General features: G+C 33.7%; 1 long non-coding RNA gene and 1 pseudogene across 1 annotated transcript; both read left to right on the top strand.

The window, feature by feature from the left end:
* The first annotated feature begins 2,523 nt into the window (after positions 1–2,523).
* Positions 2,524–4,651, top strand: LOC120197655. The gene is made up of 3 exons (XR_005523283.1): positions 2,524–2,852; positions 3,474–3,589; positions 4,614–4,651. It is a non-coding gene; the product is annotated as an uncharacterized LOC120197655 (long non-coding RNA).
* A 10,979-nt stretch (positions 4,652–15,630) lies between these two features.
* Positions 15,631–26,712, top strand: LOC120197355 (annotated as a pseudogene).
* The last annotated feature ends 405 nt before the right edge of the window (positions 26,713–27,117 follow it).

Below are 27,117 nucleotides of genomic sequence, written 5' to 3' on the forward strand. Positions count from 1 at the left end.
TGATATAATGCTTCCATACCATTATTTTACCTTTAATATATATATATATATATATATATATATTAAAACATAAAATAAGATACAAAGTGAAACAAAGTGGATTTATTCCCCGGGCGAAAACGTGTCTATATGCACCCTTCAAGCTATTTTTCAATGTAATTGAACTCAAATTATAAAAATTTTTAGAGGACATTTATTGTATCAATAATGTAACTTTTTCAGAGGTTATTCAATGCATAATTTAAATACATTTCAGAAAATGGTGAAATAGTGGTGTCTTATCATCTTCTACAACTTTCAGGGATATATCAACTCAAATCAGAAAACTTTTTGTGGTACATTTCATTTCATATCAAAAAACATGTATTTCACACAGGCCAAATAATGACCCATTTCACCAACTTTCAATGTTCATTTAATCATCTTCAGCAAATATTAACATACTTGAGTTGAAAGCCATTTTACACTGATATTGAAGAGAAAAAACTTAAACACCTTCAATCTTTCACTTCCAAAGCTTGATTTTTTACAAACATGTCAACTATTTACGTAATTGTTTTTTACGATTGCAAATCTATAACCATGTGTTTCCCAAAAAATATTCAACTGCACGAGTTAAAGTTCAATATAGAAACAAAAGTTCTACTCGGAAGCACTAGAAGAGTATATTTCTTATAATATAAATTCCAATATCATACACGATGTTTCGTCTAAACGATGATGTAACCTTGCTGACATGATTGAGGCATACTTCTATCATTCTTTGTCTAATGTCGATTTGTTTGTAGAGTTTGATGATCTCGACCTTGTTCGTACCATTGAGATGTTGCTTCTAGCTCGAATATCCCACCAACTCAGACAAATGACCAAGAAAAAAACATAGATAATGGAGACTCAGAAGCATGGTTCCAATTCCTACGTGAACGACAACAACAAAAAGAATAGAGATTTGAAGAACTTAACATTACTTCTGACGAGTCTACTGATTACGAAGATTAAAACTTCTTAATCAATACTACTATGTTAATGATTTTATTTAATGTTTATGGTGTTCGTAAGGTTAGTCATATTTACATCCTTATGTTAATGTATTAAGTTTGTATTTTTTTTTTTCTTAATATGCATTTTTGAAGGTCTAATCTAATGTTCATAGTTTGTTGTTCTTTTCAACATAATCTGCCACATTTTGGAGAGCAAAAATAAATAAATAAAGTAACTCGTCACCTCGAGGTGACGAGTTTATTTAAGTAAATTATCACCTCGATGTGCAAGTTTCAATTATTTTTTTCAAAATTAAATTCACATAATAATCTGAAAAAATAATATTTTTAATAGAACTCGTCATCTCGAGGTGACGAGATTCACGAGTTCTTTGGATATTATTTTTATATTCCTCCCTTGGCATTGTAGAAAATGTCGTAGATCCCAAAATAAAATATTGTGCCCTATTGGGCCAAATAAACAGCGAGCGCCGTATTGGGCCAAAAAACCTAGAAAACCATTAGTTAAAAACGGATAACACAAATATATTCCTTTTAACCAAAATGAAAACATTGGGGCTAAAATACTAAAAACAAAAACAAGGATGAAAGTATCATTCAGTCAAACTTCATGGTCTTTGTACCTTAAAATAAGATGTTTGGGGATGCTAAAAAAGAATAGGGGTCAAATTTGATATCATGCCTTAGAAACATCTAAATAATTTAGCTAGATAGACACTAACGCATACTAAAAAACAAGATAAATTCTATTTGCTATACACCTATTACTTAGTTTCTATTTGGTCACTAAATTATTATGTTTTCAAAATCATACCAATATTACATTTGGGTAAACTATAACATTGACCACCTAACTATTGCCCTTTTCATTTGACCATAATTTTTGAAATTTTATTAATCAGGCACTCACTATTTAAATGTATTTAATGAAACCACTTGCCGTTAACATTTAACAGAATTGATGACGTGACAATGAACAAAAATATAATTACACATTTAGTTCTTATTACTTACACATTCTATCAAATTAGTCATAATTTTAAATTAATTCAATATTTAGTCTTCAAATTATATGAAGACACGTGTCATTATGACAACTGTCATGACACACGTCACAACATCATTAGAGGTTTTTTTTTCTTAATTTAATACTTCTCCACCAATCAAATGTTGACACATGGTGGTTGAATCAGAATTTGAGCTTGTAAAGTCAAGTTTAAATCCTTCTACGTCACTCTTGGAGTGTAATCTGTAATTTCTTTATAAATCCATTGAGTCTTAGATATGTCATTGCCTTGGAACGGGGAGCCTTCCTCGACCTAAACTTTTGATGTTCAAAAAAAATTAACGTTTGTTAGGTGTGACTTTTTAGAAAATAATGGTTAGATGATCTAAACGAAAAATAACATATGGGTGACCAATAGGTAATTCGCCATAGGAGACGAACGCGTATGTTGCGCTGCTCCATGACATTCATCATCTGGACTGCACATTTCTTCCGTTCTATTCTTCTATCCACTCCAAATCTTACCTTTCCAGAAACAAAGAAAACATTAGCTTCAACAAAAACAAAAGAGGAGACGTTATTCATCAATGGCTTCTTCGCTCAATTAACCACACTTTCTTTTGCTTTACCCTTTTCTCGTTCTTATCCTCCCTTCTCCTCTTCCTCCTCCGCTCGTCTCCCAATGGAACAATTTACTCAAATCCTTGAAGCTCAGTTCCTCTAAATCCATCTCTTCTATCCCTTCTTTAGCTTCCAATGCGCTTTCCCCCATCTCCACTCCTCCCCAAATACCCCAATCTCTCACTGTCTTGCTGCCAAAGGCTACAAAATGAAAACCCACCAAGGTACTTCTCTCTTTCTTCTCTCACTTCCTTTGCTGAGTATTAGTTTCTGTTCTATTTCAACCCTTCTCTCCAGATTTGTTCTCTAGTTATAGAATTCAGTGAGTTGAATCAATTTATGAGCTAAAATGTTGACAAGTTTGTTCTAGTTTTTGTGTTGATGGGTAGGCCTGTATGCTAACCGAACTAAACGTACGAAGGAGGGTATGCTTATGTTTTTTGTTTAACATAAATGAAAAACATGAACCGATTAAAAGAATAAAATTTATTGATTGTGTTAGTTCGTTAAACAATTTTACTTGTTAATGTTCTTTCTCAAACACAAACGAGTATCTTTTTATCAATCTATGTGAAATGAAAGTAGATACAGATGTGAATAAATTTAAATGAATATAATAAACGAACATAAAAAATAGATTAGCGAATGGTCATGAACATAAATAAATGATCGTTCATTTAATTAAACAAATGGAAATCTTGTTTATGTTCGTTAATTTAATAATAACAAATATAACGAATTTTCCGTTGACGGTTCACAAACGATTCATTTCGTTCAGTTCGTTACACGCCTATTGATGGATGTGGTTTTATAATAGATTCTTATATTGTGATATTGTTTATTAGGCTTCAGCTAAGAGATTCCGGTGACTGGAAGAGGTTAAGTAGTAAGGAGGAGAGCTGGGAAGCAGCATTTGTTGGCTAAGAAGAACACCAAGCGTAAATTGTGCCTCTCCAAAATGGTCTGTTTTCTTTTTCCTCTATTTCCAACCTTTTGCCTCAGGTTCTGCAAATGTTCCTATTCTATCCTTTAGATGGTGGGCTCTAATTGCTCCAAATTATGCTTTGGTTCTTCGAATGGCTAGCTAACTGCATTTAATTGAGATACCAACTTGGGGAAATTATTGCTTAGAATGAAGGTCTATTTTGAAATTATCTTCTAAATATTGGTGATTTGTCCCCACTTCCTGTCCACATCGTTTCTCAACTTGAATGGGAATTTCCTGCTTTACAGTCTCTTGTTAGAGTTGTAAACAGTCAAGTCAAGTTCGAGTATTGTTGATCGACTCAACTCGAAAAGTTCAACTCGACTCGAAAGCTCGCGAGTTTAAAATTGTCAAACTCGACTCGAACTCAAAATAAAAAATTGAAGCTCGACTCAAGTTCGAAATATTTAACTTGAAACATTCTCAGATTTAACTCAAGCTCGAACATGAACTTAAGTACGTGAAAATCTTATACTATTTTTTTAAAATATATATATAAAAAATTGATATTAGTAATTTAATTTTCTATTTTTTCGAGTTGCTGTGAGCTTTGAGTCGCATATCAAGTTGCTCACTTTGACGCTCGAGTCAAGTCCTTCGAATCGAATGTTGACCAAACTTTGACCAATCGAATTTGAGTAGCTTGCGATCTGTATGTCTCGTTGCCTCTCATTTTTTAAGCCAAGCAATGAAAGGATTTTCTTTCAATTTTCCATCTTTCCTACCAAGCATGCCAATAGAAACAAAAAAAAATCTTTCTAGTTTCCGACTCTAATTTTGTCATTCCAATTTTCTTTCCACTTAACCAAACAAAGCCTTTGGGACACAAGGGAAATCAATCCGTTTGCAATTCTTTGTTAACAGACTGTAAGTTGTGACATGATATAGAAAGATGCTTTTACTTTTTCAGTTTGATGCATAGGTTTAAATCCATCTCGAGGTCTATTTCTGTATAAAAACATATTCTTATTGGTATTTGTGCCATGTTCCATCTGGGCAGCATGAGGTTAGCCGGAGCGACTACAACAACGTGATCGGCTGACATGATAGAAAGATGCTTTTACTTTTTCAGTTTGATGCATAGTTTAAATCCATCTCGAGGTCTATTTCTGTATAAACATATTCTTATTGTGTATTGTGCCATGTCCATCTGGGCAGATGAGGTTAGCCGGAGCGACTACAACAACGTGATCGGTGCTTGCATAACTCAAAGTAAATAGAAATGCCAAGTGAAGAGCATCTTCAAGTGTAATACGATGAACTTATGTATGTTACTAGTGATTTCACACAATTATGCTAGAGCAAGTTGTGGTTTAGTGTTTATGTTTCGGTGCACTTATTGGCCATTTTATAAAATCTTCAGTTGAGTTTAATTTGATTCAATCATGTTGGTAATCAATTCATTCTAATTTACGACATCGCCGGTAACATTGCATGCATCGAATTCCTATGTCGTCTGTGGTTGATGCTCTGGTATTAAAATAGTTCGGACATTTTAGACTAGGCCGGCATAAGAATGCAGAATCAGTTGCTGTTGAAGCAAAAGGGAAAAAAAGAGAGAAAAGAGGCTCTGGAGGCGGTTGGTTAGACATAGATAGAAAGCAGGACTGATCTGCACATATAGGTGACTTGCTGAAAGACGACTAGGAACGATCAGATGTGCCTGAGATTCATTTGGTGACATTTTTAGTCTTAGGTACAATATAGGGTATATTTCTGTATCAATGTGTAAATTCTTAATATTTATATTTAATTTAAATTCACATAATTATATTCACATCTTAAAATTAAAAATATATATTATCTTAATTTATTAAATATTTTTCTTTTTATTTCAACTTCAAAATATATTTTAGTCTTATTTTTAACTTAAAAATAATTTTACTATTATCTATTTTTAAAATATATTTAAATTAAATCCACTACTAACATTAAAATATATTTTTATCTTAATTATCAAATATGTTTTATTCTTATTTTTATTTTAAAAATATTTTTAGTCTTATTTTAGCTTAAAAATATTTTTTATCTTTAAATTATGATATATATTTTACTTTTATTTAAATTAAAATATATTTTTAAAAGCTAAGATAAGAATAAGATGTATTTTTTAAGTTAAAATAAGATTAAAAAATTTTAAAGTTCAAATAAAAATAAAATATATTTAATAAGTTAATATAAAATATAATATAAAAATTATTTAAAAAAATATATATTTTTAATGTTAGATGTGAATTTAAATTTAAATTTATAAAAATATTAAGAATTACACAATGATATAAGACATACCTAATATTATTAACCTCAATCCAAAAAAGCAACTTGACTCGACGGTTGAGTGCTCCCATTACCAACTAAGGATTCCAGGTTTGAGTAGCTTGTACTCATTTGCATGGTGACATTGGCAAAAGTATATTGAAATTAAAAACAAACTAAAATAAATTTAATCCTCAAATTGGTTGATGACACATGGCTCCATTGATTCTATAATTAAATTTATTAAAATTAGGACTAAATTGATAGAATAGTAAGTAACAATGATTGAATGTGTATTATACCAAATTTTTTAAATGCTATATCATTGTGTCTGTAAATGTTAACGGCTAGTGGTTTGAATGAATACAATTAAATAGTTAGGTGATCTAATTGACAAAATTAAAAGATCGATAATAAAGTAAAAGAGATAAATAATTAGGTGATCAATGATATAGTTTACCCTAGAAACTATTATTTTCGGCGTATATGGTTCTCTATTAGGCACAATCAGTAATAATAGTAACAAATGATTATATTCCGGTAGAATACCATCAAGGATAGTGTCAATTTGCTCAGATTGAACGTCCACATGTAGCAAGAAGATCACATCTCTCCTTGATGTGCATTGTGTATTCGTGCATCGACAATGTACCTTCTTCATGGATTAAAGCCGACAATGCAAGAACATCCACGTTTCTGCTCCGACCTACTATGGTAGCACAGTCGGGCTAATTGTGGACAGATGCCATGAGGCTAATGAACCATCCCGTTTAACAAAGAAAAGATACGTCGGATTAATCACCTGAACATCACTTGAAATATCACCTAGTGTAGGAAGTAGCGGTTGTTGAATTATTAGATGGAAGCTAGTTGTAAGTATTTTGTAGCAAGCTAGCTGTTTTTTTGATTAGTGTGTGTATATAAGCTAGTCTATGATTGTAATTGTTAACTTGAAATAAAAAGCTGAAAAGTTCTTCCAAGTATTTTTTAGCATGGTATCGATGTGTTTTTTGGTATTGAGTTTTCTGGCTGATTTTTTTTTGTTTTCCCTATTCGACTTTCCTTTCTTCTCTTTGTTTTCCCTTCTTCTTGATCGATTGCAATGGAAACCATCAACATCAACAATAACATCTTTTTTTCCTGCATTCATATTTGAATCGCACTTCTCGCTAAGAACAATCTTGGTTTTATAGATGGAGAATGTCGCAAGAAGCAATACGATTTAACGCTCCATTCACAATGGGGGAGGTGCAATGCAATCGTCTTCTCGTGGATTCTCAATTCGGTTAGTCAAGACTTATCTGCTGGGATGTTTTGAATCAAGTGCAAAAGCTGTTTGGAGGGATATGAATAAACGATTAGATAAAAATCGATGGTTCTAGGGTTTACTTCATTGTTCGATAGCCACTCCTCTAAGGTGAATCCTCTCTCTCTGCTTATTATACTCGCTTAAAGATTCTGTGGGACGAATACAACAGTTCGGTTCCTTTCTCTTTGTGCGATTATGAAATTGCTCAACAAAATTCAGCTCATATTACGCAAAAAAAGTGATTTTAGTTTCTGACGGGTTTGAATGAAACTATTCAGCAATTAGAAATAGAATTTGATTATGAAGCCTTTACCCACAGTAAATCAAGGTTATTCTAAAATTTTCCAGTGCTTCGAGAAATATGGATCGTAAGCGTTTTTTTAGGCGTTTTTTAGCATTGTAAAATCAGAGGACCATCGAAAAGAGGATTGTTAAATTCACTAAGAGAAAAAGACTTCTCAAGAAGTAATGGAAGTGCATAGTGAATCGAGTGATTTGTTGAGTTCAGATTCTAGTTATGTTCCTGTTGCTCTTGCTTCACTGGTGCCAACCTTCACAATCGAGTAATATAATCAGATCTTGAGCTTATTGAATAAGGCTCCCTCTTCAAATTCCAATGTAAATATAGCAGGTACCGTGGCTTGTAATTTACTTACTGTTGAATCCGTACTGTTTGGATTTTAGATACAAGGGCTACAGACCAAATCATATTTGATTTCAAGAATTTACTTACTGTTGAATCCGTACTGTTTGGATTTTAGATACAAGGGCTACAGACCAAATCATATTTGATTTCAAGAGCTTGGTATTTCCTATTTCGTGTTCTAAGCCTCATTTTGTGCATATACCTAATGGTCAATCTGAATTAGTTACCCATATTGGATCTTATAATCTTACCAAAGACTTCCAAATCTCTAGGGTCCTATATGTTCCTAAATTCTCACACAATTTACTTTCTATTTCCAAAATTGCATCAATGACTTCTATTCTGACTTCTGTCTTTTGTAGGACCGCTCCAATGGCATTATCAGGGTCAGGGGGGCTGTTAGAGAGTCTAGGGTGTCGTAACCGGTTTTCACCCGGGCACGAAATTATTTACTTGGTGTGAAAATAAATGATTTTTTAAAAAATTTGAGAGTCGCCATCGGCCTTTTGGGGTTAGATAGGTCGAATACCTAAAAAATCATCTTTTAAAAAAGTTTTCAAGAAAACATCAGTTAAAAGATAAACTGGTCTACGTTTATAACCAAAAATTCATTCTTTTTATTAATAACAAGGGATTCGTGGTCGGTTACATTTGAGGAAGGATTAGCACCCCCACAATGTCCAAAATTAATACTCATTAATTATAAATTGTCTCTATTATTGGAAATTTAAAAATTCAAAGATTTAATTCATAATTTTGTGATTTCAAATTTATTAGTATCTATATTTTTAAATAAGATATTCATTTACTTAGAAATATCAGAAAAGGGCTTCTAGGTGCTTTAAGACAGCTCTTTTCTTAATATTAAAATAAATAAATATTAATAAAACATTTATCTAAAAATAATAAAAAAGTAAAAATAGATTAACATATATAATTGATAAAAGTAAAATATTTATTTAGAAATATCAAAAATGGACATCCAGTTGCTTTAAGACTGCCCTTTTTTAATATTTAAATAAATATTAAAAATAATAATTTTCCTTTATAAAATAAAACAATATGTGTTTTTTGGTTTTGATAAGTAAGATATTTATTTATTTAAAATACTAGAACAGAACATCTAGTTGCCTTAAGATTGTCCTTTTCTTTGATATTAAAATAAATTATTATTATTTAAACAATATATATATAATATATATATATATAAGACTAAAATAATAATTAAAGTATTAAAAGTAATAATAAAATAATATTACAAATAATAATGAATATATAAAATTAAAACTATAATATAACACACTTTAAGTTAATAAAATACCATATAAAGCAATCTTTGTAAATGAATAGAATAAATACTAAAAGAAATTTATATTTTAATAATAGTAATATAATAAAGTCAAATAGTATAATGTCTATTATAATTAAAAGGTATGGAAGGGAAAGTAAATTTAAGATACCAATTATAAAAAAATGAAAAGAAAATAAAGTCAAAGACATAAACATTAAGATTACAAGTAATTAAGGAGAATGAAACATTAAAGGCAAATTAATCATGAATATCTAATTGACAACAAATTTGAGAAAGTTTTAAACAACAAATAATTGAAATTAAAGCAATTAAATTATTCATATATAAAATTCATAGTAAAAAAATGAGGACTATAAAAATTAGTGATTAAATTATAAACAAATGAAATTAAATACCTAATTCATAATTTTTATTATAATTACGGGGATTAAACATGTTATTTTACCCATTTATTAATTTGGTGACTAAAATAAAATTATATTAAATTAGCACATCAAATTAAAACAATTAAAACATGCAATTTGGGGTTTAAAATATTTATTAATAAAATTATGAGGGCTAAATGGATATTTTCCTAACATATATATTTACTATAAAGGACTAAATTAGTATAAATTAAAATGGGAAAACCAAATTATAATAAATAAAAACATACTATAATGATCAAATTGCAAGTTTTTAAAGTTACAGTGGCTGCAAAAATAGTTTAGTCGTGCGTGAAATTACACAAAAGCCCTCACCAAAACTACGTCGTTTTGGTGAGGGTATTTAAACCCTGCTATAGCTGGCCCTAAGGACCATTTTCATTTGTTCTTTCTTCCTCTCTCTCTAAACTGAGAGAGTTTTTTTTACTCTCTCGCCTCTCTCTAAAACTGAGAGAGACCACCGGCAGGCAGCCATGCTCCGGCGTCGGTAACCACCACCGGCCACCGTTGTCGGTGGCCGAAAAAATTTCAAAATCCCCCAAAATAAAGATCAGAACGTCCTAAAGACGAATCTGGTGTCCTTTTTCTCTAAAAAGCTTTGTAATTACCTAGATCTACATAAATACTCTCGGTATTTCGGTTATTTTTTGCTGTGCATGGAGGTTCTGATGGCCGCGCTCCTCTTGGTAAGTGCTTCTCTTCTTTTGGTTTATGTTTATGTTGTGGGTTTTTTTTTTCTCTCTGTAGTTTCTGTCCGTTCGGTACCTCTCGGGTGCTCTCTTCTCTTTCTCTTTCACAGGTTTAGTGGCTTTATAGCCACCATGGTGATGGCCTCGAACCAGTCCAAAAAGGGGCTCTTTGGTGAGTCGCCAGACTATGGTGGTGACTCACCATAGAGTTGTAGCGTGGAGGGGCAGCTGGATCTTCTGGAACGTTCTGTTGAAGCGGTGGCAGCAGCTTCCTGAGGCGGCGGGGTGGTGGCAGCAAGGGAAGCGGCGACGTAGCCCTAGGGTGATGATACCCTAGGGTTTCCTTTTACCCATTTATTAATTTGGTGACTAAAATAAAATTATATTAAATTAGCACATCAAATTAAAACAAATTAAAACATGTAATTTGGGGTTTAAAATATTTATTAATAAAATTATGAGGGCTAAATTGGATATTTGCCTAACATATATATATTTACTATAAAGGACTAAATTAGTATAAATTAAAATGGGAAAACCAAATTATAATAAATAAACATACTATAATGATCAATTGCAAGTTTTAAAGTTACAGTGGCTGCGAAAATAGTTTAGTCGTGCGTGAAATTACACAAAAGCCCTCACCAAAACTACGTCGTTTTGGTGAGGGTATTTAAACCCTGTTATAGCTGGCCCTAAGGACCATTTTCTCATTTGTTCTTTCTTCCTCTCTCTCTAAACTGAGAGAGTTTTTTTTAACTCTCTCGCCTCTCTCTAAAACTGAGAGAGAGACCACCGGCAGGCAGCCATGCTCCGGCGTCGGTAACCACCACCCCACCGTTATCGGTGGCCGAAAAATTTCAAAATCCCCCAAAATAAAGATCAGAATGTCCTAAAGACGAATCTGGTGTCCTTTTTCTCTAAAAAGCTTTGTAATTACCTAGATCTACATAAATACTCTCGGTATTTCGGTTATTGGCTGTGCATGGAGGTTCTGATGGCCGCGCTCCTCTTGGTAAGTGCTTCTCTTCTTTTGGTTTATGTTTATGTTGTGGGTTTTTTTTCTCTCTGTAGTTTCTGTCCGTTCGGTACCTCTCGGGTTCTCTCTTCTCTTTCTCTTTCACAGGGTTAGTGGCTTTATAGCCACCATGGTGATGGCCTCGAACCAGTCCAAAAAGGGGCTCTTTGGTGAGTCGCCAGACTATGGTGGTGACTCACCATAGAGTTGTAGCGTGGAGGGGCAGCTGGATCTTTTGGAACGTTCTGTTGAAGCGGTGGCAGCAGCTTCCTGAGGCGGCGGGGTGGTGGCAGCAAGGGAAGCGGCGACATAGCCCTAGGGTGATGATACCCTAGGGTTTCCTCTGGAGGCTTCTGGATCGTTGGATCTTACCAGATCCAACGGTGAGATTGAGGCTGGCTGTTGAGGTGATGAACACTTTGGGTTTAGGGTTTCCTGCTATTGGGCCTCCGAGATTTAATTGGGTTGGTTATTTTTTTTATTTTTGGCCTGTAAATATAATATTAATAAATAATAATATTATTATTATTATTATAAAAATAAAAAAACGGGATAAAAATTAGTGTCTTCAGTTGCCCTCTTTGCCCATTCTTGTGTTAACAAGATAGGGCAAGATGAAAGACAATAAATTTTATTCTGTTGACTTCTCTTTTAAGATGGCAATGTGAACAAGTTCTCATTATGAACTCTTCCACTGGGGATGTTAATTCATCTTCTTCTGTGTGTAATCTAGCAAAAAGTTTGAACAAGTTCTTCTAATTAGAACTTCTTCTAGAAATGTGATCCTTGAAGAGGTGTCATTGATTCAACTTCATATGTGATAAATTAAGGCAAGGTTGAACAAATTCTTCTCATTATGAATTTCTTCTCCTTCTTCAGATGAGTCTTCTCATTATGAACACTTCTGGAAATGTTGATGTTGATCTATCTCCTTCTGTGATAGAGTCAAACAAAGGTTGAACAAATTCTTCTTATTATGAACTTCTTCTCCTCTTCAGATAAGTTCTTCATTATGAACTCTTCTCTGGAAAAGTTGATCCATCGAGTGATGAATTCAACAAAACATATCTCACTTCAAAGCTTGGTGTTGAAGAAGAAAGACTTCATCTTGGATCTACAAATGGAAATACCATATGATTGCAACATTGGTTCAACACTAGAATAACTAGTTCGTAAAACATTTTGACAACACATTCATTATTTCTTGTGGCTTCTGCTCAAATGCTCGTAAAACATTTGACAACACATTCATCATCTCATGTGGTTTCTTCTCAGATGTTTGGTCAGGGAAACTCTTTCATAGTTGTTCAGAACTTTTGTATGATGTTACAAGACCACTTGAGAACAAAGCTTAGTAGGAATACAAGTGAGATGTTGATGAAGGGAATGTTGATTTCTTGTGTTTTATGGGTTATGAAGAGTTAAGTGATTTTAAAGAATTGATTGTAAGAATTGATGAAGAACCTAAGGATGAGGTTAAAGAAAACAGTTTATATTTTGAAATTAGCAGTGGGTTTGAAAATTCACCAGAAATTATATAAATATAATTTGGAGGTTATTTTTATATATTTGTGTTCATATATCGATCTGGTTTTGTTTAAAACAAACAGGGATATTTTTCAAGGTGTATACAAAAAGATATGAATTTTTAGCCAAGGTTAGAAAAAAATCGGACAGCAGATTCTGCAAAACAGATTATGTTGGTCAACTTTGAAAATTCACCATAAATTGTACATAATGAATTAGAATGAGTTCTTTATATGGATAGATTCGTATTCGAGTCTAGTTTTCAACGGAATTGAATTCTAGTGTGTATATCAATACAAAATATTGATTCTTTAAAGGTAGTGCGAATTGTCTGAATATAAAATTTTAGAATTTAAGTGGAAAGGGATTAGAAGATGAAGAGAAATGTTTAAATGTTGAATATATTTTTGGATGCTTGGAATTGAAGTTAAATGGTAAGAGACCATTTTTGGGTAAATTGGAAAAGTTGGTTCCAATGTTAATATGAATTATTAAGTATTGAGTATTTTGATAGAAAATGAGTTTCAAGTATATTATGGAGTTAATTTGGGATATGTTTATGTTAGTACAATACTAACATATGTATCATTATGAATTTGTGATTTATACAGATCATGATTGATTTGCGATTGAAGCAAGTTAAGTATAAAAAGGGTTTATTGTGGAACATAGTGAGGCACATATTTTGAAAGATATAAAGTGTCAAGGTGAGTGCAATACATGCATGAAATTATACATGGATGTTTTATACATCATCAGGAAGACTTGCGATAAGTCGACCTTGTTTATATCATCATGATATTATGTCATATTTCTATAAATTGACATGACATTGATATGTCATAGTATGAAATTATAATGCATTGATCATGAATAATGTGATAATTTACCATGAATATTATTTCGGGTATGAACTGCCCAATGTTAAATGATATTGATATACTTTACCATGGATGGATCAAATAAAAATAAACTACATACCCAAGTAGGTTATTGAGGATCAGTGGTATTAATGGCATGCCATAGAGTCTAGCAGCTGCATATTAGGTAGCACTAGAGTGTCTAGAGAAGGCACTTAGTGCAGGCCTCAAAGTGTATAGTGAAGACACGGTACAAAACACTACGGTGTACTAGGTGGGTAAAGCCCGATCTCAGCACTACAGTGCATTATTAGGTGAGCAAAGCTCGACCTCACTACTTCGGTGCAATATTTGACTCCTATATCGGGTTTCTCATACAGTTATACTTTGGGGTATGGCTTATTGGTTAATAAATGATAAACTTGAAAATAAGTTTACGAGCTTATGGAATAATGGCAAGTATATTGGTAAAATAAGCTTACGAGCTTATGGGATTAAATGGCAAGTATATTGGTAAAATAAGCTTACGAGTTTATGGGATTAAATGGTAAGTATATTGGTAAAATAAGCTTACGAGCTTATGGGATTAAATGGTAAGTATATTGGTAAAATAAGCTTATGAGCTTATGGGATTAAATGGTAAGTATATTGGTAAAATAAGCTTACGAGCTTATGGAATAAATGGTAAGAGATTTTATCTTATTTTGATCATGGAAAAATATTGGATATGTTGGTAACGTGATTTTATGGCATTTTGAATTTGACATTGAAATTCATGCATGAATTGTATTGCACTGTTTATTGTTTTAATTGCCTCACTAAGTATATACTTAGCGTGTGATGATTTTCATGCGTAGGTAAAAAGCCAGTAGTGGAATAAAGAGTTCAAAGTGACATCAAGCATCGAGGAGTATATTTCAATATCAGTAAGACATCCTATGATGGAATTTGACTTAGATATTGGCATGTAATTAATAATGTTCAATTTATTTTGTTGAACATATTTGGAAACAAAATGGTAACCTTAGAGTGAAGAAATGTTAAGTTTTTATGAGTTTTATGTATTTTTCAGAAATTATTGTAGCAGTATTGTAACAGTGCATCGATGCACTGTAGCGGTGCATCGATACACAATTTTAATTCGATGTTTCTGTGCATCGATACACTGTTCACGTTTGTAGCAGTGCATCGATACATTGTTCATGGTACTATTCATTATTCACTATTTATAAAAAAATATTTTACCTTAAATTTGTTATAATGAAGCATAATTCATATGATATGATATTTTTATAATATCATTTACCATATTATTTGGTTTTCCTGCTTTCATATATAACTATTTTTCAATTTTTGAATTTCAAACCTATTGAGCTCCCGCTTCTCTCTTGGTTTCAATGTGTTTTTGTTTTCATTCATCTTTTCTTCATTCATCATTTCATCTTTACCATCGTCGGTCGCTGTCTGTCGGCCGCCGCCATAACACTCTGTCATCCGTTGGCCGTCGTTTTTCCTCTAGAAGATCGTCTCCTCGCTCTGATTCCATTTTCCATATCAGATTTACGAGAAAGTCATTCAATCGACGCAGATCTAAACGCCATTTTTCATCGATTTACGCCGGCGTCTGTCTCCAATTCACCCTCATTCCACTAGGCTCGTCGCTCTCTTGCGAACTAATCCCTTCTTCTAGCGTTCGGACTTCGCTGTCATCATCTAAGATTCTTTATTTGTCTGGTTAGTCAAAAACAGAACAACCTTGGTTCTGTCAAGCTGTTCTCCCGTTCTAAACCATCTCTGATGGTTAATTAAAAGTCTTCTGTGTAGCTTCTTCTTTCCTCAGACTTAAGTTTTTCCTGTTGGAATCTCTTCATCACCTCCACCCTTCTTTTCTTCGCCGACAGTCACAGCATTCCATCACCGAGCTTGCAGGAATTTCATCTGGTCACTGGATTTTTTACTTCAACAGTTTCATCACATGTCGGGTGCTGGAATCCTCCCTTCTCTTCAGCAGAGACCTCCGGTCCAAGTTCCTCCACCCTCTTCAACCGCACATTCTCTACCATCTCACCTTTCTCATCATGATGTAGTTCGCATTATTTTCATTATTGGTCTGCCTGAAGATGTCAAAGAGAGAGAGTTGTAGAATTTTCTGAGATGGCTTCCAGGTTTTGAAGATTTCACATTTGAGCTTCAAGGGAGATAAGCCCAAGGGTTTCGCTCTCTTCTCAACTGTTAAATTTGCAGTTGCTGCCAAGGATTCCCTTCAGAAAATGGTTTTTGATGCTAAGTTGAAGTCCCTATTGCACATCGAGATGGCAAGAAGAATCTTGTTGTTAAAAGAGTAGTAGTTACAGATTATGATGCTTTGGACAAGTATGAAGGTTCTCATGTTCCTCCAGTACTGTCATTGCCAAATCCAGCTTATGTAGCATCTCCTAGTATTCATGTGCCTGTTATAGCGGTGTGTTGCGATGACAAGTCTGCAGTAAATGGTGTACACGAGGGATCCAGGGAGTTAATCACAAAGGGGTGCAGAGTTGACAAGTCTGGATGCTTCACATTATTTGTTGAAAATTTACCAGAGAATATCCATTGGGAGAGGTTTGGATCTTTATTTTGCTCTCATGGTCGGGTACTTTATGTTTTTATCCCAAATAAAAGGAATTCAAAAGGAGTTCGCTTTAGTTTTATTCGCTTCGCATCAATCGAAGAAGCAAGGAGAGCGATCTCAAAAATGAATGGCTCTCATATCGACGACATCAAAATTGGTGTTTCTTTCGCTAAATTCAAACCTCGACATTCCTATTGCAGAAAGTCCTCGACATGTGTTCTTCGCAAGTCTGGGATGGAAGATGTTTCGAGGAAGAATCATTTTAAAGTTGAAGGTGTTATAGATGAAGAAAAACTTCAGGTGTTGAGCAATTGTCTAGTGGGGTGGTGCAAGGACTTTGTCAAAATTAGTCTTCTCGCCAGACAAATGCAAGCGAAGGGCCTAACTGGCTTCACCTTAATGAGAGCTGTTGGTAATGCAATTTTAATGATTTTCGAAGACAATGCTTCTTTGAGAAGTGTGAAGAACGATAAATCAAAGATTCTCGCAGAGTGGTTCTCCTTAGTCGAAGCTTGGTCAGAGAGTTTGGTAATGGAGTGTCTTCGAGTATGGTTAGTTTGCGAGGGTGTTCCTTTTCACGTATGGAATTGTGATACTTTCAAGAACATTGCTGATAAGTGGGGTTTATTACTAGCTATCGACGAAAGTTGTCAGTCTCCATCATCCTTTGATCGGGCAAAAATTCAAGTCCTCACAAAGGCTGATGCGAGAATTGATGTGATGGTGGAATTGAAGGTTGGTGACAACTTCTTCAATGTCATGGTGCATGAGATAGAGACTTCATTCAAGCCAAAACTCTTGGGCTCCTGAAGAAAACAAGTCCCATTAGATCTTGTCTTTTCAATTGTAGTTGTTTTAGTCTATATGGTTGTAGGTGTTGCTTTTAATTTGTATTATATTTTGTTGCGCTGTTTTATTCCTACTGCTGGTGGTGTAATTAGATGTAAGGTGATTAGACTGTGGCTTTGGATGAGGTTATATGAGGTTAAGGTGTATGTTGTAATGGTGTACATCACCATGAGAGGATATTTCGTGGTGTCTTTTGTATCGGGTATTTTATCAATAAAATTTGAGGTACTCTTTTCTTCCTTACAATGTTTGTTAACATACCTTTAGTATGTGAATGAATACGAAGGGAGTTTTAATGAGACCTCCAACTTCTATAAAAAAATAATATCATTTACCATTTTAAGAAAATAAATTTTAAATCACTTTTGAAAATATTAAATGATTTTTAGAAATTCGGGTGACATCTATAATCTGTATAGGTATAATTATACGGGTTATGGGTGTTACAACTATGTTGGCTTGTTCAATTATCCAACCAAGAAAAAGTCTCTTTTCTTCACAATGTCTTCTTGTAAAAAAAGAAAGATGGCACATGGCGTTTTTGTGTATTACAGGGAATTGAACAACAGAATTGTCAAAGAAAAGTTTCTAATTCTTGTAGTGGAGGATTTCCTATATGAACTACATGGGGCAGTCTATTTTTCAAATATTGATTTGAGATCAGGGTACTGGCATATTAGAATCAAGGATGTAGATGTTTACAAAACAGCTTTCAGAACACATAATGACCACTTTAAATTTAAGGCAATTCCCCTACCACATTTCAATCCCCATAAATACATTATTCAATTCCTATCTAAGAAGATTTGTCCTAGTGTTTTTTTATGACATTTTGGTGTATAGAAAATATATGCCAGATCATTTGCATCACTTGCAATTGGTTTTACAAACACTAAAGGATATTCAATTGTTTACCAATAAGTCAAACTATTTTTTGGACAGTCCCATGTGGAATACTTGGGATATATTATTTCTTCAAAGGGGTTTCTATAGACCTAGCAAAGGTGGAAGCAATGCAGCAGTGGCCATTACCCAAAAATCTTAAATCTTTGAGAGGTTTTTTGGGCTTGATTGGATATCATAGAAGGTTCATCAAAGATTATGGAAAAAACACAGATGCTTAAGAAGGACAATTTTTAGTGGACTCCAGCTACATTGTCATCTTTTGAACAACTCAAATAAGCTATGTGTTGTGCTCCTATTTTGGCTTGCCAAAATTTTATAAGTGTTTTTACTTTGAAACTGATGCTAGTTCTTCTGGAATTTGAGCTATATTATCTCAAGATGGGAGGCCTATTGTTACTTAAGTAAGACTTTAAGTCCTAGACATGTTGATTTATCTATATATGAGAGGGAGTATTTGGCTATTTTATTTGCTGTCTCTAAATGGATACACTATTTAGAAGAATGTCCATTTATCATTAAAACAGACCATGAGCCACTGAAATCTCTTTTAGAACAGAAGTTGACTACCACCATTCAAAATAGGGGCTTGACCAAACTATTGGGATTAGATTATATAATTCAGTTTAGGAAGGGTAAGAATAATGTAGTTGTATATGCTCTTTCAAGACAGTTTGAAAATCAAGGGGAAATTTTTCAGTTAGGAATTACTATTTTTATTCCTAATTGGCTCCAGGAGGTTGAGCAAAGTTATATCAATGATGAATTGGAAGCAGAATGGGTAAGTAGACTCACAGTGTACCCTAATTCTGATGATTAATGGAAGTTTGTTAATGTCCTTTTGAGGTACAAGAACAGAGTTTATATTGAGGAAATGGTGGTTTATGGCTTCAAATTCTTCAGACCCTACATGATTCACCACAAGGGGGCCACCCTGGCATTCATGCCACTTATCAGAGAATTCATAATTATTTTTACTTGCCACGGTTAAAGTAAATGGTGATTGTTTATGTTTGAAAATGTGAGGTGTGTTAATGCACTAAAGTTGAACATGTGGCCAAACCAGGGCTTTTGTAACCTATTCATATTCCTTTATAAACATGTGGTAGTGTACAAATTCACTAAGTATGCTCATTTCATGGAATTATCATATCCTTACATTGCCTTGGAAGTTGCTAAGGTGTACCTTGATCAGGTTTATAAGCTCCATGGTAAGTCTAAATTGGCTATTTCAGACAGGGATAAGACCTTCACAAGCCAATTTTGGAAAGAGCTTATGAAGATTAAGGACTCATGCTTTTTATAGTACTGTCTACCATCCTGAAATTGATGGTCAGTCAGAACGTGTTAACCAGTGCCTAAAATAGTTCCTAAAGGGGTTTTGTTTTCTAAACCTACCCTATGGGCTAAGTGGATGTCTCATGCAGAGTGGTGGTACAATACCTCATACCACACAACTCTACAATAAACCCCTCTCAAGCCCTCTATAGCTACAAACCCCCAATTTTGTCATGGCAAAAAAAAATTGCAATACACATTGTAAATGAGTTGATGAAAGAATGAGAAGAAGTCAGACAGATAATCAAAGATCAATTATAGAAAGCTCAAAGTAAAATGAAATAACAAGCTTATTAAAATAGGCCAGAGAGGGAATTCAATGTGGGGAGATGATGTATACCTCAAATTAGAGCCATATCGACATACATCCCTGGTAATTCGAAGAAATCTTAAGTTTGCAGCAAAATATTTTGGACCATACAAGATTCTTGAACGTATTGGTAAGGTGGATTATTTTTTGGACTTACATTTGGAGCCACGAGTTTTTCATGTCAGTCTCTTGAAGAAGAGAATTGGAGACTCGATTAAACCTTCAACATCTCCTCCTGCAGTTAGAATCAAATGGCCAATTAAATTTTTTTCCTGAGAAGATCATGGATAAGCGAATCTTTAACAGGAACAACAAACATGTTACCCAGTTGCTCGTTCAATGGCTGAATATCGACGAATTGAATGACACTTGGGAAAACTATACAGTCTTGCAAATGCAATTTCCTAAGTTTGATCCCTAGGGAGAAGGACATTTTCATGGGGCAGGTACTATCACGGTCGGGAGAGAAAAAGAAGGGCGAGAGGATATGAGATTGGGAATATAGGAGATAAGGCTAGGGATTTCAACGGATGAATTGGGGGAAATTGAAAATGAAACAATTCAGATGAAAGCAAGTGAAGAACACGTGAGTTTTAATGAAAGGAACTTTCCTGCAGAAAAGATGGGTCAGTCCAATGAGGAAGCCCAAGTTGAGTGAAAGCTAAACAAGCTGTTGAGTTTGTTTCATTTACCTCCACCGTAGCATTTACATTCCCTTTCTCCAACCCCAAAACTTCTATTTTCTCTTTATCCACTAAACCCCAATCTCTCCCCAACTTCCTTTACCCTCTACATTCCAACTCCATTGATGTTGTATACCTCTACTCCTTCCTATTCACCTCATTCTCCTTTCAAAAAGATCATACAAATTCAACACTGAAGACAATGATATTGTGTCAAAAGTATTAACCCCATTATAAACCATGTCATGGTTCAACTTTCTGCCTCTCTTAATCGTTATCTATGTAATCTTTTGTAGATTGAAATAGATTCTAAGCCAGTGCAGGGATACTGCAATTTCGGCTATCCCTATCAAGGCATTTGAACTCCTCGACTTTTATCACTGATTTGTTACCAAAGAACACAACTTACTTTCATCTGAACTGGATGATGGAGATGAGGACAAGCTCCAAGAAAGTGGGATAAAAAATAGCAATGAAAGTGGGGTGATGCCCAAATTGAGCATCTTGTATTGATGGGTTAGCTACTCTGTTCCGCAGCGCAGCGACCCACACAAAAAATGGGGGTGATGACGTTATTTATTTATAACTTTTCTTTCCTCCACAACCATCTCGTTACATTCTAAAGCCAATAGTCATATAGAATTTATAAGAAACACTACTAAGGTTTTATAAGTGCTCACCAAGTGGATGGCAGTAAATATATTATTGGCACATTATTTAAGGGAAGGAATCTTAGTTTTTAACATGGACCTAACAGGGCGGTCGTAGAAGGAGTTGTCTAAGAGACCCAATCCTCGTTGTTTTAGGCTGGCTATAGCCTCTATCTGATTCGTAACCATAACTGACATCGGAATGTAGCTTCGTATATCCTCACGGTTGATTCCAATCACGTTTTCTTTTTGAATAAAGGGGAAAGAGAGAAGTTGGAGTTGAGAAAGGGTTGGCAGTGTTATGGTGGTGGGGAAAAAGGGGTATTTTTGTCATATTATTTATTTTTATTGTTTAATTAAATTCATTTATTCCTATAATAAATATTAAAATTAAAGGGTGACATGGCCTATTTTGATTGGTCACTAATTTTTTATTTCAATGGAGTTAACGATTTGAGGTAACCAAGGTAACGATTTAAATTTCAATTGACAAAATGTCTTGAAAAATAATTTAAGGACAATTCGATACAAATGATATACTTTAAGGGGCAATGATGCATTTAAGTCAAATCTTTAACATGAACACCATCTAATGTTAAAATTTATAAAATGAAAATAATATTTGAAAAAATTAAAAAAAAAAGTACAAATTTAATACATATCTAGAATGCTATATTTTAATAATTGAAAAATTATATATAATGTGAGATTTAAAATATAATATTCAAAGACAATTATTTTCTTTTAAAATATCAAATTATTCAAAATTATCTTTGATCGCATACTTTATTACCTTCTAAAATAATTATTATTTTATTATTTATATTATTATTAATTTATGATGGTTCAACCACAATCTAATCAATCTTTGGTATATGGATTGGTAAAACCGATATATGAGTGGTTGTTTCATATACAAAAATCCATACTCTGATGGATGTCCCATATACGAGTTGAATTCGGGTAAAATCCGTACTCTATTAACCAATGACTTGGACCATTGAGAATTTTATATGCCACATCTCTATTTCTATGTATACTGCGATTGTTTGTGTTTCTGAAAAACCTATTACGTATTCTAAGTGTAGGGGTGAACATTCGATTGAGTCGAGTCGAGTTAAAAGTTCGAGTTGATGATTCGTATTTTGTGACTCGAATTTAACTTGAATTTTTTTTCCAAGTAGAGTCGAGTTATTTGAGTTTCTATACAAATTTTATTATAATTATTTATAATATTATGGTAAGGATTGATTCTAATTTTTTAATTTTCTCTAACATATATATATTTCTTCATATTCTTTTCACATTATAATGTTATTCAATATATTAAATAAAATCTAAAATTATAAAATATATTTATAATATTATATTTTAAAGAAGATAGGTATTGATGAGAGTATAAAAGAGTCAAGAAATCGATCGGAAGAAAGAATTTGCAAACAATTGTTGTCAAAAGATTAAATTGAGTAAAATGCAAAGGTAAGGGACTAAATAGGAATTGAAGTTATATAAGTATTCTATAGTGGTATAGGAGCATGCGGTTCAAATTTGGTAAAAATAGACATAAAATGAAGGATGAATAAGGAAATCATGAAAAGTTGAGGGGCTAAATTAAACATAAAAATTTGTTATAAAAAAGATGAACCGAAAGTACATAGATATTCTACGATAATTTAAGAGTATGCGGTTTAAATTTGATAAAAAAATTGACTTAAAATGAAGGAGAAATTGAAGGAAAAAGAAATCATGACTAAATCGCAAAACTGTCAAAATAGTTATTCAAATTTTAGTTTTTCGAGTAATTTGAAATTTCTAATTTCAATTCGACTCGAACTCAAAAACTGAGTTGATAATTCAAGTTGACTCAAATAACTCGATTTGAATAACTTGAAATTGAAAAAAAAATCGATTTTCGAATCGAATCGAGTTTTACACATTCATGTCTCTTGATGTATCTTACCTTACGGTACCTTATATAATATATATCTTAAGAATTTATGAAAAAAAAACATAATTAACACTAGATTCAACCAAAAAAAAACTATTTAACGTGATTTGATTTCTTTCATCTACCTCTATGATCCAAAAAAGATAAACATACTTTATATGGTATAATTTTTATAACGATGAAAGAGAGTGTTGTGCTCCTTAGAAGTCACAAGTTCGAACAATTACGTCAGCATAATATATGTGCGTTTTGAGTGATTAAGAAAGATTTTGAACAAATATTACCTTATAATCACCCTAGACTATTAAAAAATTATATATCAAAAATATCTTATTCATTAAATAAATTTAATTATCATATAATTAAATAATTTATAGTTCAATGTCTTAAAACCTTTCTATAGTTCTTAGTTTACCAAGCCAGCAAGCATTCGAAACTTTAAAGAGAGATTCCTTTCGGTGTGGATGATGAAATTCATATTCATATAAAATAGCTGATTCTTTGGGCCATAACTTTGTATATGCCTATTCTTCCCACCCTCACTTCCTTCGTAAAATGAGGCCAACCCTTCAGGCTTAAGACAAAAATCTGCAGCATCCATGGCCTGAAACCCAACCACATTTGACCTGAAACACAACATAATGACAGAGTCCATCTCTCTCGAGTTTCAACCGACGTGGATTGTCGCAGCCGTCTGTTTTCTCATTATTCTCGTATCTCTTTTAGCCGAAAGAGGCCTTAATCACCTTGGAAAGGTACCCTCTCCTCTTAAGTTGTATAAATTAGTTTTTACCTACACGAAGTATGTTTGGAAGCAGGCCATATTAACTTGTAGCCTACAGGCCAAGCTTTTCAATATAGCCCTTGATCAGTCATATATCCATACTTTGTCCGAATATGGACTCGATGTTGGATACAGATACTTAAAAATAAGATGAGCCGGAGTAATGTAGCTTAGTACCTGCTTAGCATTCATGCTCAATCATGTGTCATTAAACATTTATTTAGGAATTTAAATTCTTTGTGTAACATATTCTATATGCATAACCAGTCTGCAAATTTTCGCAGAAGGTATAGGTGAACATGTTTCTTAGGACAATTTGCATGTTGCAGCGAGTCACATGGATTCCTTTATATCTTGGTCTTTGTTTTCTTCTGGAGTCTTCTTGTAATGAAGCTTCGAAGAACGAAAATTTTCGGTTCATTTAGGTATCTCGAATTTAAGAAAATCTTCAATCTGTTTTTGACTTGGCAAATGCAGTGCCTGCAGCATCACATCAAGTTACATATTTGAAGCTTTGCAAAAACTAAAAGCAGGTTGCCTCACCACCCACTTTTGTTCCATGAACTTCTCATTTAACGTTCATTGATACAATTCTATGGTATTTGGAAATTAAGTGTATTGTTTATGGTCATCCGAGGTGCGGATACAGTATAGATTGATTCCAAACTTATCTCGAAACAAGAGTGCATCTTAAATGCCCTGAAGTTCATATGCTTTCCCTAACCAATGTGCTACTGATGTTTTTTGACAGAATTGATGCTCTTAGGATTCATTTCCCTTCTACTAAATGTCTTTCAAGGTTTAATAAGTGAAATATGCATTCCAACTCACTTAGAATCCACTGCTTCCGTGCAGAAGTAACGAAAGCGAAAGTCATGAAAATATTCTTCTCGAGCCGTAAACAATGGACGTAGCCTGTTTTCTGCAGAGAGTGGTAGTTCAGTTCATTGCTCAAGTCAGGTACAGTAATGCTTTCTGTAAGAAATTGTCTATTTTGCCAAATTCGCATGCCTTAAATTATTCTGTAATTCGTCTTTCCGATCTCAGGGGAAGGTCCCGTTATTGTCGACGGAATCGTTTCATCAGCTGCACATTTCATCTTTGTAGTGGCAGTTTTTTGATTTGTGCCACTATATGGTTCTGGAAGAGCAAGGGTACTTCTCTGTGCATCTAAATTTCAGTTTTTACTGACATCTTATTCTGTTAGAAGATGCAACTTCTGTTAGAAAGTTGTTTGAACTTCGAACGCGTAAGAAGATCTGATTAGATTAGTAAAATTTGGCAATAACAAGGTTAAGAAAGAAGAATACCTTTCTTCTTACAGAGTACTAACTAGATCAATTCAATATTGCCTGTTCTTTGAAGATGCATAAACCAAGAAGCTTCGTTTTTATGTAGATACGCCAATGGAAACCTGGGAAGATTGGATCTCTAAAGTAGACAAGGGTAACATTAATCAAGTTCCCGAGATTATCGGTTAATTTATCTTTCATTATCAAATCATTTGATTCCTATAACTGGCAGTGATATGGATCAGTGTTGAGATTCATCTTGTTTGCAGGTGCTGCTAAGGTCACTCATTCACATCATCTCCAACTGGTACTTCAAAAATTTGCTTGGGGATATTGGAGAAAGGCGGCCGTCATAAGCTGGATCGTAAGTATTATAACATAATCAACAATTTCCGTCTCTTCTGTGCGCATTTGCTCATCTTATAACATATGGCACCTATTAAGCCCTTCTGTCTTCTTGCAGATGTCATTTTTCAAACAGTTCTGTGGCTCTGTTACAGAGTCGGAGTACATAGACTTCGAGAAGGGTTTATCATGGTTAAGTTTCATCCTCTATTGACTATCCTATGTACTTAATGCGCGGTTTTAGCTTATGTTGCTCCGACTCGTCATTTTTCTTGAAGCATACATATTACCATGCTACTACCTACTTACCTTCCATCCAGACCCATTACCCTGCTCATCAAGAATTTGATTTTCACAAGCACATGATGGAGTCACTTGAAAGGGACTTCAGACATGTGTTGGCATAAGGTACTTAGTAAAATTTTAAACCGAATTCTCTGAATTTAAGAAGAATATTACCCTGATCTCCTGTCCATGTAGCTGGTATCAATGGCTATTTGTGGTGGGTTTCTGACATTGATTTTAATCTTAAGACTCAACTTTATTATCACCCATTTTGCTCGTTTCTACCGACGTATTTCATGTTTTCCGAGCAGGATGGCATACGATTTTTGGTTATCGTTCCTACCTACAGTTGTAAGCGAATCAGTTGCATTTCAGTGGATCATTTAAACTGGTTTGAGGAACGATAATCACACAATTGAGTTTACAGCTTCTACTTCTTGTTGGAGCCAAGTTAGAGCACATAATCGTCCGCTTAGTTCAGGATGTCGATGAAATGAGAAGCACCCGGGTTGGAATCGGAATCAGTGAGACCGTCCGACGAGTACTTCTGGTTTAATCATCCTCACTTAGTCCTCGACTTCATTCACTTCATCTATTCCAGAACGCTTTCGAGATTGCATTCTTCTGGATCCTGGATGTCATTGCCAACAACAAGACTACGAAAGTCTATAACCTACATGCATCTTGCACTAACTTGTTTAAAATTTCATTTGCTCCAGTGGACGTATGGTTTCATCATGCTTAATGGAGAGACAAGGATTTGTCATCACTAGACTCATCATGGGGTAACATTCGGCTCGATCCGGTTTCGATTTAGTTTGTGTTTTTGCATTGGTGATCTCTTTTTTTTTCCCTCGCCTTTGCGCAGCGTAATCGTCCAGGTCTATGCGCTACATCACCTTGCCATTGTACGCTCTTGTCACAATGGTATGAAACATGGTTCCTCCCTTGAATCTAATTCGTTGGAGGCTTATGATCCTTTTTATCATTGTTGCAGATGGGAACACTTCAAACACAGTGCCGGTGCAAGGGCAACCACATGCCCTTGCCACCATTTAAGTATATATGCGTGATAACCTTTTAGTTAGCGTAGATTGAGGGAGACATGGAGAGGTTGAATTTGATTTTATCCTATTGTAAAGTGTAATCACTTCTTTTCATAATTGCTTTGTAATATGTATTCTTCAAAAATTAAAATAAAAAAAATATCTAAAGTCTTGTATATGTTTGTTATATTTTGAATCAAATTATAATTGATAATTAAGTTAGATTTATTGTAATTCTGGTCGTTAAAATTACTTGGTAGTTAGATTTAATAAAGTAAATATTTATTTAGGCAAGAATTCTTAGAATTCTTATGAAATAAGAATTGTTAATGACCAAATATTTGACTATATAAATAAAGAGTTAGCCTTTAAGGTAATATTAGTGAATATGTTATCTCGCTCGTAGAGATAGACAACC

The sequence above is a fragment of the Hibiscus syriacus genome, unplaced genomic scaffold, assembly GCF_006381635.1.
Source record: "Hibiscus syriacus cultivar Baekdansim isolate YM2019G1 unplaced genomic scaffold, ASM638163v2 tig00117048_pilon, whole genome shotgun sequence".
Taxonomy (NCBI): Eukaryota; Viridiplantae; Streptophyta; class Magnoliopsida; order Malvales; family Malvaceae; genus Hibiscus; species Hibiscus syriacus.